Consider the following 17,151-nt stretch of genomic DNA (forward strand, 5'->3'; position numbering starts at 1 on the left):
TCTTCTGATGGTGTCTCCCAAGTGTTGGATAGATCTATCATATTTCTTGGACTTGTCTTGGATAGTTGTATGTTCTTTCTCTATAATATCCAGGCTGTCTTCAATCCCTGAGATTCGATCTTCTGCATGGTCTAACCTGCTGTCAAGACTTTCTACTTTGTTTTTTATTTCTTTTCCTTCCAATTGGTCAGCTTTGATGGTTTCAAATTCTTTGTTGAAGCTTTGTTTTAGATCTTGTATGAACTTCTTTACTTCCTTAATTTGGTGTTCAGTATTTATTTTCAAATCACTTAGTTGATTGGTTATGGTTTCCTTGGACTCCCATTCCTTCTGTTGGGTTCCATTCAGCATTCCCTTTGTGGTCTCCCTGACTTGCTTCAACTCTTTGTTAATGGATCCCATGAATGCCTTTAGTGATCTTTTTGTATTCTCATCCTGCTCTCTCAATTCCTGTATTCCTCTTTGCTTAGCTTCCTCCTGTTCATGCCATTCCTGTAGTTCTCTTTGAGTGTTCTCAGCCTGTTCACACCATTCCTGCCTTTCTCTTTGAGTATTCTCAAGCTGCTCATGCAAATCCTGTAGCAGTTTTTGAGTAGCTTCCTCACGCTCATGATATTCCTGTATAAACCTTTGGATTGCCTCCTCTCTCTTTCTCTCACTCTCATACAGAGTCCTTTGTAGGATTCCAATCTTTTCCTGCATTGACCTATTGTTTGCCTATTCTCTCTTCCTATCATGCTCATACAGAGTCTTTTGTAGGTTTTCAATCTTTTCCTGTATTGACCTTTTGTTTGCCTCCTCTCTCTTCCTATCTTGCGCATACAGGGTTCTTTGTATGTTTTCATTTATCATGTTTGTCAGCAGTGTTTGTAGAGCTATTTGGGAACTCTCCTCTGGATTATTCATTATCTGTTCTGTCCCCTGATTATAATGCCATTTTTCTTGTGGTTTTCCGGCTTACTCTGCCCATTTGCGATTAAAAGAACACCAGTTTTGTGCTAGAACACTAACTTAAGGCAAGCATCAAACAAAGTCTGAATTTGCACAGTCAATAGTCTGCAGATATAATCTAGTTCAACAGATACCTCTATTCAACATCAAACAGCTATATATTAATGGACTATGAACCTCAAAGAAGAATTGGATAAACCAGAAATTATTAGGGTTAGGGAGAGTTGTGGGTAAAAAATAGGAATAGTGTGATGTGGGAAGGTACAGGGAGAGTTAACTTAACTAAGTCCTAGACTCAAAGCAGGAAATAGGTTGGATAGGATGAAAGTAGAGAGAGAGAATTCAAGAAGAAAGAGAAAGCAATAAAAAAAGAGACCAGAAAAAATACAAAATTAAAAATTAATATTATGCAGAAACAAGAACAAACCATTCAAAGAACGTGAATGTAATGAAAGAAAGGGAGGGATATAAAGGAGATGTGAAAAATTTAAAAATAAAAATACTTAAAATATTATATAGGTATAAAGAGATAGTACTGCTATTAGGAATTTAAGTCTCAGAGGTTTTGAATTGAGTAATAAATTTGTGGATTAAGTGTGTACACAATATGGGATAGGGTCTAAGAGTTAACTACAGGTTTATGTGAGGATGTGCAGAACAACAATTAAGTCCCATAAAGAAGAACAAAAGAGAGAAAAAGTTGAGAAGGATAAGGAAGAAAGCAAAAAAAAGATCAGAAGTTCAGTCAAGCTAAGCAAAAAACAAAAAGAAAAAATTTTTTTTTAAAAAAGGGAAAAAAAATGAAAAACACACACACGCATGTATCACTAAAATAAAGATTATAAGGGGAAAATGTTTCTAGAAAACAATTTTTTTCAAAAAATTTAAAAATTAAAAATTAAAATAAAGTTTTAGAAAAGAAAAAAATTTTTGTGAAAGGTATAAAAAAGAAGAAGAAGAAAAAATTCTTCGATTTTTTTTGGGAGGGTTGGGAAAAATCCTGTATCTCCCTTGTGTCTGTAATCAGCCTATGGTTGCAGTCTATGGTCTGCTTGTGGTCCTGTGGCTTTGTTGATTTCTTAAGTCAGTTTGTTTGGACAGGCAGAAAAATGCTCTGCTTTACCCAGGATTTTGCGATCCTCCTCCCAAGTTAGTTCAATGGGAGGGGGGTCTGCTTTGATTATCACAAAAGAGGGAGATGGCTTTTTCCTCAAGTTTGGAGATGCTGTGATGAGGCTAGGTTCTTGGTAGAGTTGAGGCCTTTCAGTAAACAGTAGCTTTTCCCGGGGGCTAGTTTGCGAGAACTCAGAGCCCAGCCTGGAGCCACTCTCAGGGTTTCTCTTTACTGATATAGAGGCTGCTAAAGGTAAGGGCAGACTCTGGCTCTGATTACCCAGTGAAGAAAGCCACTCCTAGGGCTGGCACCCGAACTGGGTGACTTTTCCCTGGGTGGAGCTGAGTCTGGCAGTTCATGCCGTTAAGTTCTTGTGACCTGATAAATGACGCCTTTTATTCCAAGGCCTGAGTTGGAGCTAGCAGCTCCGCTGAGCTTTGTTGGTATCCAAGATGGAGATCTCCCGTACTGGGGGGGAGGGGTGGCCTTCCCTCTTCTGCTCTCTACGAAGGATTGAGGATGTCAGGCTTCTACTCATGCCGAGTCTTGGTTCCTGGGCCATCTCTGGTCTGCGAACTGCAGGATGAAGATGGCTGCTCCTTGTCGGTTCTTGGTGGTGTTGAGTGGAATCCGCTTGCCTGCCGCATCTGGCTCTTTCGTCCCAGACTCTCTCTCTTTCAGGTATGGCGGTACGGCCACGGCCGCAGCGGAAGCGGCGGCTGCTGCTGGCAATAGCTCAGATCTGTCTCCTTGCCTGGATTTTCCCTATCTGGCCTAACTCTCTGTCCTGTGCTGGGACACTTGGTGTGATTCTCTGGCTTAGGACTGTTCACTGGAACTCTAAATCTGCTTTCTATGCGAGAGCTTGCTGAGCCTCGAGCTTCTCCTCCGCCATCTTCCAGGAACTCCTCTGAATGCCAGTTTCTGTAATCTGCTGTAGTCTGTCTAGAAGGAAAAGGGGACAGCTGACTTTGGAACCTTTTGATTGGAATAAATTAAATACCATATTTTCCAGGGTTTTATCATGAAGCTGGCAATTTCCATTAACACCTGGGATTATGGGTCAAATTTGACAGACCATTTCAGCCACCAAACAATGACGTTCAAAGCACCACAGGCAGAGTTCCCTAGCCAGATGGTCTCCTGCTATGAACATCATGCCTTGACTGCCTTTCTCTGGCAGCTGTTGATTCTATTCCTGCTCTCTCTAGGGTGACCACCACAGTCGAGGACATCGGGGGGGGGGGCAGAGATTGTGACCTCACCATCTCCAGCTTGCCTGCTGTGAGCAGAGATTATTCCCAGCATCTGCACTGGACTCTTGGAGATTCAGAAACCCGGGATCCTTCAAGGATCCTTTCTCTGCAACATGAATCTTGGGGGCCGGATATGGTAGACCATCCTGGCTAGCCCCAGGGGGAGAAGAGGAGGCCCCTTCAGCCAGGCCTTCAGCTCAACGCAACCTCGTTCACACCTGTGTGGGGAATTGAGTGCCACAGAGATGGTCAGCCACTGGACAGAGATCTTTGAGAAGATAGGCATCCCAGAGGCCCCAGAATCCAGCGAGTACATCGTGGCTCACTTCCTTGGAGCCAAAACAGTTAAGTGCAGTGGCACCAGGAGGGCAGGAAGAGGGAGGACAGAGAACTGTGGGAGAGCTACATCAGGCTTCCCCCCACCAGGATGCTTAGCTGTATCAGATGGGACTTTTCTGTAGTATTGTCGTAGGAAGATGCTCATTTATTTATCCAAAAAACAGTTACAGTGTGAGCCAGGCTCCGGGGGGTCGATAGACAATGAAAGGTTCCAGTGCTGATTCCACAGTACATGAAGAAACCTTGGTTTGAGCTGGATGCCGATGCTTCACACCTGTCATCCTAGCTACTAAGAGGCTGAGATGGGAGGATAGAGGCTTAAGGCCGGGGCAGGAAAGCCTGTAAGACTGTTATGTCTAACTAACTAACAAAAAGAAAACAGCAGAAGTGTTTGTGTGGCTGAAGCTGTAGTCTGTTGGCCTTGAGTAAATAGGCTCAGTCACATAACCCAGGTTCTGAGTTCAAGGCCCAGGAGTGAGAGAAAGAAAGGAAAGAGAAAGAGGAGGGAATTACAGAGAGAGAAAAGGAAGAAAGGAAGGAAGAAGGAAGAACATGCAAACCTTGGTTTGGAGTCCCTGGATCAAGGAGCCAACCATTCACATCTCTGTGGGGACAGTTTCAGAGCATAAAGGCAGTATGTAGGACCAAGCCACAGACCCCTCAGCAACTTCATGACATCCAGAAGCCTGGTGGTCACCGACTGCAGCGGGAAGCAGCCTCGAGTAGACCCTTGGGCTCAGGGTGGGTCACCAGGTTTCAATCATCTCCGGCCCCAAGGAGTTTATTTTCTGGTCAGATAAGAAGGAAATGTGTAAGGACTAGGGAGGTGTTGGGGTGATGGAGTGTCAAGAAGGGGGAGCAAGGGATAAAAAGGAAGATGAAGAGGGAGGATGATCCCAGTTCAGGTGTGTCAAGACCTCGCCTGTCAACCTAGACCATCACTGAAAGAGCTTTTGACCCAGCCACGTTGCAATTAAATGTCCTGGTGCCCGTTGACCACCTGGCTATAATCCACCGCAGGAGCCTGTGCAGTACGACTTTGGGGACTGGGATTTCGAGACTCAATCTGAAGGTCACATCCCTGGTGTTCATTTCTCGACCAGAGAAAGAGATAAGCATGCCACTGGCACAGGGTAGACAGGGAATGAGGGCGGAAGTCGGGTTCAGTGGTGCCAGTCTTCCTCGAGTGGGCGTTAGGACCCTGTGATTGCCATTCTCAGAGGCAGAGGTGGGTGTCTTTGCTGGCTCAGCCTTTAGTCTAGATGGCAGATCTGGGACTCAGAGAGGGCCAACTGAAGGTGGGGAAACGTTGGGTAGAGGCTGGTGGGAAAACTAGAGGCACTAGGCTCTGAGCATTGTTGTTTCTTTGAGGATACTCACCACCTAGGAACATTCCTGGGATGGATGAGCCCTTTTCTCCTTTCGAAGAGAGAGGGACCCTTGGCCCAGAAATCCTTTCGTTCCCACATCTTGTGGTTGGATAACTAGAACTCACCTCACTGCTCAGTAATGAGGCAGTACAGTGAGAGATCCTGAGTCTTTGATAAGGTCAGGGGATCCTCAGTATGAGATTGTACTTGAATGTCCTAACTAGGTGCATGGTCAGTCCCATCTAAGACTGTCATGATGTAGGACATAGAATCTAAAGAATCAGAGCATGATAGGGCCTGTTCTGGGGGTCTTGAGTATTATGTGTTAACTTCGAGCTCCCATGTTCCCAACTGCTTCTCTTTCTTGGGTGGGTCTTTGCTAGAAAAAGCATGAAACTAGGAACTGTGTCCTATCCCTTGGCTTTGATGCTGAAAGCTAGCACACTACCACTTCCGGTTTTCTGTCAGTTCCTTGATGACAAGAGTCTCAGGGTCTATCCAGACCCGGCTGGCTTTGACATATGGTCCTCAGATCTCAGCTCCTGAGTACCTAGGATGACAAACATGAGCTACTGGCATCCAGTGAAAGATATTTTCCATGCTTGTCATCCTATCCCCTCAGGAGACTGAGATCTGAGGACTGTAGTTGCATGCCACCCTTGGCATCAAAGTCAATGAGAACTCATTATCTTCAATTAAACACCCCAAAAAAGTTGGAAGTGAATCTGTGGCTCTAGTTGTTGAGTGCTTGCTTTGAGCTGAAGGGATCAGGGACAGCACCCAGACCCAGAGTTCAAGCCCCACAACAGAGAAAAAGGAAGAAAGTCAGACATCTTTGCCTGCAAAGGGTGGGGTAGGTGGGGGGGGGCAGGCAGTTGCTGTGGTTGGGAGACTAGGTGATGGCATCACTGTACAGACATTTCTATGAACTCCCCAATTTTGCCCCAGTTTGAAGAAACAGCTTCAGGAGGACGTGGCCTGTAGCAGGCAGGGATTGGGTGAATGGGTGCAGGGGTGGGATTGTTGTGTCTGTATTCTCTCCATTGAAGGATGGATTTGGATGCTGGGTGTCAGAGTCTGAAGTGAAGGTTTGCAAGAAGTTTGTGGCTTGACAAATTGGGTTTCCTCTGGGTATATAAAGGTGGCTGAAGCCGGGCGCCGCCGGTGCTCACAACTGTCATCCTAGCTACTCATAAAGCTGTAAAGATCATGGTTCAAAGCCAGCTTGGGCAGGAAAGTCTGTGAGATTCGATGGCCAATGGACCACCAGAGAACAGGAAGTAGTGCTGTGGCTCAATTGGAGAGTGCTCATCTTCAGCTGAAGAGCTGAGGGACAGTACCCTGGCCTACTGTTCAAACCCCATGACCAACAAGAAAATAAGAGGTGACTAAGTTTTCTGTATAGCATTGTGTATGGTAGGAAATTCTATGCTGGGTTGTGAGACATTTCAGATATGTGAGAGTCTCATTGTTTTGTCTACAGTGGGTCTGAAGTCGGGAGTGCCAGCTTCTTGGGGATGGGATGTGACCCTAATGGAGGGAGTTCATGGTTCCGTTCTCAGGGACTGCTGAAGCCTTGGGCTATACATGTGTGTGTGTGTGTGTGTGTGTGTGTGTGTGTGTGTGTGTGTGTGTGTGTGTGTGTGTCTGTGTCTGTGTCTGTGTCTGTGTCTGTGTCTGTGTCTGTGTGTGTCTGTCTGTCTGTCTGTGTCTGCGTCTGTGTGTGTTTGGAGGTAGAAAAAGTGGCCTTGAATTCAGGGCTTAGGTGCTGTGCCTGAGTTTTGTGCTCAAAGCTATTGCTCTGACTCTTGAGCCACAGCTCCACCTCTGGCTATGTGGTGGTTCACTGTAGATAACAACCTCACAGACTTTCCTGCATGAGCTGGATTTGAATAGTGATCCTCAGATGTCAGCCTCCTAAGTAACTAGGATGACAGACAGGAGCCACTTGAGCTGGCTTTGTGTGTGTGTGTGTGTGTGTGTGTGTGTGTGTGTGTGTGTGTGTGTGTGTGTGTGTATAGAAGTGGGTTGTAACAAGGAGCACCTGAATCTTTGATAACTTCTAACCGCTGTCTTTGGGGGGTGAATGGGCTTTATGGCTGATGTCTGGGGGCCTGGAAGGGTGAGACTTGAAGGGGACTCAGGGCTGCTAAATTATAAGATGAAGGTATTTGTGTGCCCTGGAACTGTTCACTCCCTTGGGCCTGGTTGGTGACAGAGGGAGATTGGGAGGACCTGGGGGTGGGGCCCACAGGGGGTGGCTCCCCAGGGCAACAGGGAACGTGGCCAGCACTTAGTATGGATGTGAGCCCCGTTAGTATGGAGCATATTTGCATGGGTCAGACTGGGTCTTCTCATCATAATGTCTGATGGAAGAGGCCAACCCTATTTTAAATATTGACCTATGATCTTCAGATCTCAGCCTCCTAAGTATCTAGGATTATAAGCATGAGCCTTTGGCAGTGGGCCTCTGATTATTTTCGGTATATTAGGGTATAAACCCAAGGCCTTAGGCTTTCCATTCAGGTCTTCTACCACAGGAGCCAAGCCTTTTTGTCTTGGTCATTTCTGAGATAGAGACTCAATATATGCTCAGGCTGGGCTGGATTGCGGTCCTCCTGTGACAGGAATTGGTCACCATGCCTGGTCCTTCTCTAGTTGGGATGCTAGACATATAACGCCATGCTCAGTCATTGGTTAGATGGATTGTCCCAAACTCTTAATCCATGGCAGCTGATTCTTGACCACAGTTGAAGCTCTGCACTGGGCCTCAACTCTCTGACCTCAGTCTCCTCACAGGACAGTTGTGAGGAAAGAAGGGATCAATACAGGGGGATCTGTGGGGTAGAACCAGGCATTGAGGGAGTGGTCATCAGATATGGTTCTTGGCAATTATGTGAGCATATAACAGGAAGATACCTGGAAAGAGCTCAGATGGGGCCTATTATTTATCATGATGCAGGTATGGGATTATGAAACAAAACATGGCTCTCTTTCATCCTTACCCTATCCAATGAGGAAGGGAATCCTTCACTGTTGAGTTTTGTAGCTGGAGAAAATGAGGCACAGAGAAACTGGGTGACCTACTCATGACCCCCAGCTGACAGGAAGCTCAGCCTGACTTCTCTGCCATGCTCCCTAGGACAATGAGTGCTATTCAGTCCACTTCTTGTGGTGGAAAGTCCACTTATTGTCAGTTGTTGGGCTTGAACTCTGGGCCTGGGCGCTGTCTCCAAGCTCCTCAGATAAAGGCTACCACTTTACCACTTGAGCCACAGCACCACTTCCGGTTTTCTGGTGGTTCTTTGGAGATAAGAGTCTCACAGACATTCCTGCCTGGGCTGCTATGAACCATGATCCTCATATCTCAGCCTCCTGTGTAGTTACCATTATAGGCCTGTGCTACTGGCACCCGGCTTAAGTGTATTTCTGACTCTCTCTCTCTCTCACAGGAACTGGTTGAATGGGTGTTGGAGGAGGTGGCCCAGGGTCCCCATGTGGCTGTGAGTCACGGTGTCCCTCTCATTCTGGAGGTGGGCTGTGGTTTAGGAGCTGTCTCGCTCAGCCTGTTGAACTAGCTCCTTGAGGTAAGCCTCTCTGTGTCCAGGATAGACTGTGATGTTTATTCCTTGTCAGTCCGTCTGGTGAGACCTTCCCCACTACCCTCTGCTAAGACATTTAAAGGAAAGTGGATGAGGAAGTATTCCGTTGTCCAACTGCACAGCACGATCCCGGGCCTCTGATCTTCACCGCCACCTATCTGGCCAGACCCTGATTATAAGAAAATGAATTCACTCTATGTCTACTTCGCTTTGCTGCGGTGTGTTGTTTCGGAGAGGGGGGGGCGGTGTGCAGCAGAAAGACCTGTGAACTAACATCTCCTGGGGAACATTTGTTCTTGTGACAGAGCCAAGTCATTGCTGTAGATAAGGAAGAAGCAGCCATCAGACTGACCCAGAACAATGCTCAAAGGTAGGTAGGCTGTTGAAGTATCAAACCCACCCATGTCTGCTTACCACTCACAACAAGGAGGGTGCACTGAGGGTGGCCCGGCACTGGCCCTAGGGGATTATACATGGATGGTGGCGGTCAGGTGCCAGTGGCTCTCACCCATCATCCTGGCTATTCAGAAGGCTGAGGCCTGATGGTTATGACTAAGAGCCAGCCCAGGCAGGAGAGTCTGAGGGATTCTAATCTCCCATAAACCACCTCTCCCCCCACAAAAAGGCAGATGTGGTGCTGTTGCTCAAGGGTTAGAGCCTCAGCCTTGAGTAAAAGAAGCTCAGGGAATGAATCCAAGACCTAGGACTCACAAAAAAAAATGAATAATGGGCACCTGTTATCTTACAACCAAAAAGGATGGATTCAGTCTTCTCTCTGGTACTTGTAGCCAAAGGTAAGGGGCTTCCTTTGATGTTCCACTAAGCCTCTCCTTCTCTCTATTAACTCTCCCGGCTTCAGTTGTGGGATAGAATTCAGATCATCATACTTGGTGTGACCTTATGTACCCTATTCTACCCACCTTCCTTGGGGTGGAGATCCTGGATGTACTCACCGCTGGGAGAATGAAGCACCAGAGTGATGTGGGTAGGTATCCCAGAAACTCATCCTCAAACACATAAACACACTCACCTAGCCAACTCAGACTAACCTTTTCCAAAGGCACTTTATCTCCTTGGATTAACTGACCTAGGAGAGGAACTTGATCCCGTGTAAATGATTATTTTAACTAGGGCTTGCTAGTTGACATGAGATAAACAAAATCTCAAAAGAAAGGCCCTGGTGCCTGTCACCTCTGGCTCAGTATCACACCTGACAACCTGGCTACTCGAGAGGCAGAGATCTGAGGATCAAAAATTGTAGCCAACCATAAGCTGCAAAGTCAGTGAGACTCTACTCTCCATGGAACCACCAGAAAGCCAGAAGTGGAGCTGTGGCTCAAGTGATAGAGTAGCAGACTTGAGCACAAAATCTCAGAGAGACAGCTCCCAGACCCTCAGTTCAAGCCCACACAAAGAAATGGCCCCATTTGTTGCCCCCAGATTGCCTGGGCCTCGAGTGCCTTGTCATGGAGTTAAATACAGCACTGGTCCTTGGGTAGTATATCAGAGCCTTCAGAAAGAAATTGAATGGTGGAAGCCAGCCCTTCCCCTTTGTGTGCTCTCAACCCACATCAACTGGAAGGCAGAGCATGACAATACCGGCAGCTTGCAGAGTGGAAAAGATCCTCCTCTGCCAGGGTTTTTGGAGTGGGCTTCTTAGAGACAGCACTTGAAATGGGGCATTGCTTAACAAGGAGGATCTGACAAGAAGCACAGAGAGCAAAGATGCTGTAAATCAAGGACAACATAGCAGAGTGTGTTCATTTCCAGCCAGGGCTGCTGTTGAGAAACTCGGTAAATATGTGCAAGACTGTGCCGAGACAGGTCCAAGGGGTCACAGAAGAACAGCTTTCCAAGGTTGGGATTGTGTCTTAGCAGTAGTGGGCTTGCGTGGCACTCAGGAAACCCTAGTTTTGATTACTAGGTTCCGCATACACAGAAAAAGCCAGAAGTCACACCTTGGCTCAGGTGGACGAGTGCTGGCCTCGAGCAAAAGTAACTCGGGGACAGCGCCTGGGCCACGAGGTCAAGCCCCAGGACTGACAATATAAAACAGCATTCCACGGGACCTGGGTGACAGGTGGATGGCTATGCCCTGTAGCTCTTAGTAGATCAATCCATGCATTGTGTCTCCTTCTTTGACAGCGGGGATCTGGTCACTCCTTCTGTCCTGAGCACTCCTAGACCCACTTATCAGCAACCCTCCCAACATTTTCCACCGGGACATGGAGAAGCTGGCCCCAGAAATTCTCAGGTACTGGTTGGGTTCGGCGGGGGATACAGGGCAGGCTGCTGAACACCTAGTGGTCTCATCTGCCCTGGAAGACCAGGCCATCCAGAGGAGGCAGATGAGATCTTAGAGAGGGGTAGTGATGTGAAGGGGGCCCTTTAATACCCATGGCCCTACCCCAATTCTTAGCCTCCATTTGCCATGCCTGAGGGAGGTAGAGGAGTGTCTAGGTGGTAGTGTTTAGAGGAGAATGAGTTGGAAATTCTAAGGAATGAGAAACCATAAGTCCCACTCTAGTGGCTCACACCTGTCATCCTGGCTACTTGGGAGGCTGAGATCCAGAGGAACTTGTTACCCAGCCCAGGCAGGAAAGTCCCATGAGAGTCTCATCTCCAATCTCCAACCAAAAGTGGTGCCATGGCTCAAGTGGTAGAGCACTGTCCTTGAGCAAAAATCATCATCGGGGACAGTACCCAAGCCATGATTTCAAGCCCCTCAACCAAAAATAAAACAAAAAACAAAAAAGAATGCACCCCTTGCTTACAAGAGATGGTGAAGGAGTGCGGTTGCTGTGGTTGGAAGAACAGATGCTGGCCTCACTGTACAGACATTTCTAAGAACTCCCAGGTTTGCCCCAGTGTGAAGTCACAGCAGGGTGTGCATTGGCTTACCAAGAACTCCAGAGGTTGTGTCCTATCTTACCTAAGGAGTGGACCAATGAGAGCAAGGGTGGGAGGGTAGTGTCAATTTTATTCTCTCCATCCAAGGAAGAATGGTTTTGGATGCTGGTGCCAAAGTCTGAAGTGAAGGGTTGCATGTGCTTTGTGGCCTGACAAGTTGGGTTTCCGCTGGGTCTAAGAAGGTGGCTGAAGCCAGGCGCTGACCGTAGCTCACAAATAACATCCTAGCTACTCAGGAGGCTGCGATCTGAGGATGAGAGTTCAAAGCCAGCTTGGGCAGGAAAGTCTGAGAGACTTTATCTCCAGTGAACCACCAGAAAACCGGAAGTGATGCTATGGCTCCAGTGGTAGAGCGCACACCTTCAGCTGACGAGCTGGGGGACTACACACAGGTCCAAAGTTCAAACCCCAAGACCGACAACCAAAAATACGGTAGCTGGCTTTTCTTCATAGCAGTGAGTACAGTAGGAAGTGCCATGCTGAATTATGTGCCATTCCAGATGTGTGAGAGGCTCTGAGTTTTGTCTACATTTGATATGAGGACTGTAGAGCCATCTTTCTGGGGGTTAGGATGTTCAGGTGATCAGGGACTGCTGAGGCCTTGACTTACCCGTTTGTGTGTGTGTGTGCGTGTGTGTGTGTGTGTGTGTGTGTGTGTGTGTGTGTGTATTTCCCTCATCTCTGTCCACTTCCAGGGTGCCTGTCTGCCTCTTCCTGAACTCGGATGGTGCCCCTCCTCCCTGGCAACCTTGCATTTAGCCCCCTATCAGGGTCTACAATGAGTCCTAAATTGCCAGAGACCTGCATATACCAGCTTTTCTTTGGGGCCCAAGTCCGGCTGTCCATATCTTTGGCCGCCTCCAGGGGATTCTGAATCAGCAGGGTCAGCTGGCATGTGTTCTCCCCTGCCTCTGGGGTGGCAGGGTCAGTCATGCGCTGTTCTGTCATTTTCCTCTGGCTGCATATCCCACTCCCAGCAGGCTGGCAGTGGAGTGGGGGAAGGGTGGTTTCCAGTGGCTCTGGCCAGATCGAGCTTGATAGCTTACTGAAGGCTGTCCAAGCAAGGATGATCTGGCGCTACATGGGAGGTGAAGCCAAGGTGGCTGGGAAGTGTTAGACAGTATCAAGGAAAAGTCAAGGTACCTTATCACAGGCAAGTCTATCTTCTGGGCCCAGCTGGGCTTCTCAGGTGCTTCTAAACAATTCCGGATGCCCAGAATACAGAGGCACAGACTTTAGATTCCAGGACCAGGTAACTGTGGGATAAGGGACTGGTATGTACCAGTACCTCAATGTACTGGGGCATTAGCCTTGACATGGCTATGACCCACTTGTGTATGTTCACTTCTTAGCCCATGGCCACACACCAGCTACTTCTGCTGTGGAAGTGGCAGGATCAGAAATGAGATCTAGGATGACCAAAATCTGGATTTGTGGCCGGAGTGGGGTGGGGGATGTCTTTAAAAAATCGTAGAGCTGGAACTCAGAGCTTGACACTGTCCCTGAGCTTCCTTTGCTCAAAGCTAACACTCTAACACTTGAACCACAACTCACCTTTCATCTTTTTTTAGTAGTTTAGTAGACAGAAGTTTCTCACATATTTTCCTGCCTGGGATGGCTTTAAGTTGCCACCCTAAGAGCTCAGCCCCTTGAGTAGCTAGGATTGCTGGTATGAGCCACGGGCAACTGCTAAGGTTGTGTGTGTGAGAGTGTGTGTGTGTGTGTGTGTGTGTGTGTGTGTGTGTGTGTGTGTGTGTGTTTCCCGGGGCTTAAACTCAGAGCCTAGGTGTTATCCTTTAGCTTGTTTGCACAAGGTTGGTGCTGTGCCACTTGAACTACAGTAGCTCTCTTCCCATCTTTTTGGTGATTTATTGGCGATAAGAGTCTGCCCAGGCTAGCTTTTAATCTTGATTGATCCTCCGATTTCAGCCTTGAGTAGCCAGGATTATAGCCACTGGCATCCAGCTGCAAGGATATCTTTTCATACTCTCTTCTATTGTAACAGCTGTCTACTTGCCCTGGCCAAGATCTCTGACCTCCATAACAGCTCCCACCAGACCCTGATTGTGTAGAGAACACAAAGGTCAAACTGATCCCATTTCTTTGTCCTCAGGGGAGGAGGTTATGTTTCCTCTGAAGCCTGGGATAGGAGTGCTGGCTGTAGATAGGTGCTTAGCTGAGAGAGAGGTAGTCTGTTTTAGCCAAGAAGGTAAGTGTGGCCAAATGCTAATAGCTCATGTCTCATATTCCTAACTCCTCAGGAGTCTGAAATCTGAGGATTGCCATTCAGAGGAAGTGCAGCAAGAAATGTCTGTGAGACTCTCCTCTCCCAAGAACCACCTGAAAGCTGGAAGAAAAGATGTGGCTCAAGTGGTAGAGAGCTAGCCCTGAATGAAAAAAGGGAGGGACAGAGCCTGGGCCCTGAGTTCAAGCCTTAGTACCAAGATGCATACTTGCTCATCCACACACAAACACACACCACACACACACAAACACACACACACACATACACACACACACACATACATACACATACAGAGGAAGGTAGTAATAATGAGCTGAGCTAGAACTGGGGGCAGTAGTGAGGCATAGTCAAAGTAAACTCTCAAGCCAAATCAAGTGGTTTCTCCCTAAGTCTTCCTTGGGCTGAGGGGTCTCACCCATGGCAGTAAGTTCCATAGAACCTACCCCTCCATCTGTGCATGGTGCCATAGGACCAAGGAAAGGACACTAGGGATGCTCATTTGTAGTTGGCCCACGATTGCAGATCTTAATCTGCACCCAAGCACTGGTGAGGAAAGCAGGACTCCGAGCCCTGGGATTCCTGGGATAGCGACTGTTACAAGCAGCAGCCAGTTGGCTGTGGATTCCTGAGCCTAAAAGGCTTTCATGAGCCCAACTCAACACCTGCCCAAGGTGTGCCAGAAAAATTCACACACTTGTGATACCCGGATGAGTGGACGTTACTTGGTGTGACATCTTGCACCTGCCCCTCCTGGCCCAGAATCCTGGTCTGAGATGGCGATTTACTGCTCAGATCCACATTGCACCCATGACAGATGCAATTCTGATGATCTCCATGCCCCAAGGCTCGATCTTTCTCTGGTACTGTGGCCCGTTCTGTAGGCAATGGCCTCCAAACAGGCTCCACTCAAGACTTGTAGAACACCTACACATTGGGAGAACCTCAGGGGGCCCACTGGAAACTACTTTGCCTAGAGCCACACAGTGAGGTCCAAGCAGACCAGGTGTTGGTCACGGGGTTTGAACTCTGGACCTGGGCTCTGTCCTAGCTCTTAAGCTTACCACTTGAGCTACAGAACTACGTTCGGTCCTCTGGAGGTTCCTTGGAGATCAGAATCTCCCGGACTTTCCTGGCTGGGCTGGAATTGAATTGCGATCCTCACATCTCAGCCTCCTGAGGAGGTAGGAGGACAGGTATGAGCCACCGGCGCCCAGCTGATCTGGCCTTTCACCAGAGTGGACTAGGAGCTCCTGAAAGCTATTCTTTATTTTTCTGTGCCAGTACTGGGCTTGAACTCAGGGTCTGATCTCTGGTCTCTTAACTTTTTCCCTCAAGGTTAGCACTCTACCACTTGAGCCCCAGCTCCATTTCTGGTTTTTGGTAGTTCATTTGCAAGAAGAGTCTCACTAACTTTCCTCTCCTGATCTGGCTTGACCCTCGATCTCTATCTCAGTCTCCTGAGTAGCTAGGATTTACAGGGTTTGAGCCACTGGTGGCATTGGGCTAGAAGCTTTTCTTAAGCAAGAGTTCTTCCCTCTGTTTGCCCTGACTCCTCCATGCAATGGATGCCTGAGGGTTAAGAGCTGTGAAAAATAGGCTACCAGCCACAGGAAATGGCTGAGGTCCTTGGAGTAAAGCCAAGCTAATCTTCCCCCTGAGGCCCATTCTAGGACCCCACCCTCTGCCCTGTGACTCAAGTACAAACCTTGACCCAGCCTTGAATGTTCTACCAGACTTTTCTGAAGCCACAGAGCCTTCATTCCAACAACATCACCTGCTCTACAGCACACCTTAGGACCTTTGTCCATGCTGTACCTACTGCCTGAGGCTCTCTTTCCTGTATCCACATCTTAGAACTCCTGTAGAATTTTGGCACTGGATATATCACCTCCTGGAACAAGTCTTTGCTTCCCTTCTACCTCTTTTGTTATATTGAGTTGGTAGAGATGGAATTTTTGCAGGCTGACTGGCAAATGCTCTATCTTGATGTGTGTGTGTGTGTGTGTGTGTGTGTGTGTGTGTGTGTGTGTGTGTGTGTGTGTGTGTGTGGTGTGTGTGTGTGTGTCTGTGTGTGTGTGTCTGTGTGTGTGTGTCTGTGCCTCTCCTGGGTTTGAATTAATGGCCTGGATGCTATCCTATCCCTAAGCTTTTGTGCTCAAGGCTTTACTACTTGAACCACAGTTCTATTTCTGGCTTTGGGGGTGTTTAATTGGAAAAGAGGTTCTCATATAGACTTTCTTGCCTGCAATTGGGATCCTTAGATCTCAGCCTCCTGAGTAACTGCCAAGGGTGAGCCACCAGCACCTGCCTTCTACCCTACTTCTTGCATATAACCTTGGCCTTCCTCTGAGTCCCAGAAAAAATATGTCTCACCAGGTTCACATCTTTTTGTGCCAGTCTTGTAGCTTGAAATCAGGGTCTGGGCAAGTTCCTGAGCTTCTTTTGCTCAACGGTATCACTTAAGCCAAAATGCGACTTTTGGCTTTTGCTGTTTCTGTGGTACTGAGGAATCGAACCGAGGATTTAGTGCATGCTAGGCAAGCACTCTACAACTAAGCCACATTCGCAGCCCAAGGCTCACTTCTAAAGGGAGTTATGAGGGTGGGATTTATTGACATACCTCTTTCAGCATAGAAATCGCTGACTATTTCATATCTTTACCAAGATTTGGGAGCAGCCTGTGACTAGGCAATGAGGAATGATAATTGAGTGATAGCCACCAGGCACCAGAGGTCTAGGCTCACATCCTACAGAGGGATAGAGAATATGGAGCCAGAAACTTTGACAACTCCTACAGTCTAGGAACTGTGGTCTCCCTGGAGGCAGTGGCCGGCTTCTAATTGTCCCAATGGGACATCTCAGCCAGAACATCAAGCTTCAGTTATTTAATGGCATACAAGGATGCTTTGTTCAAGTTGCCGGCTCACACTTAGTACTCTTCAGGGCTTGTCTCAGCTTGCCCAGGTTGGGGGGCTGGGCATTGGCAACCTGCTGAATGCCCATCATCCATACATCATCCATCCATACACAGAGACATGGAGTTATTGCCTCCTTTTGGGGGGGGGGTGCAGTTCCGTGTTGTACTATCAGCCTAGGCCCTGTCCCTGAGCTCCTTTTGGTCAAGGGTATTGCTCTGCCCTTGAGCCACAGCCCCATTCATGTTTGTTTTTTTTCTGTAATCTCTTAGAAATAAGAGGGTCGTGGGCTTTCCTGCCCCGGTTGAATTCAAATTGGCATTCTCTACATCTCAGCCTCCTGAGGAGCTAGGATTACAGGCAGGAGCCCCTGGGTCTTAGTTTTCTTTTCTTCTTGTTCTTTTTGTAATCATAACAATCTGAAATCTTCATGGTGTTATTCCAATGAT

This window comes from Dipodomys spectabilis, unplaced genomic scaffold (assembly GCF_019054845.1).
Source record: "Dipodomys spectabilis isolate Male_0828 unplaced genomic scaffold, ASM1905484v1 ptg000065l, whole genome shotgun sequence".
Lineage (NCBI taxonomy): Eukaryota > Metazoa > Chordata > Mammalia > Rodentia > Heteromyidae > Dipodomys > Dipodomys spectabilis.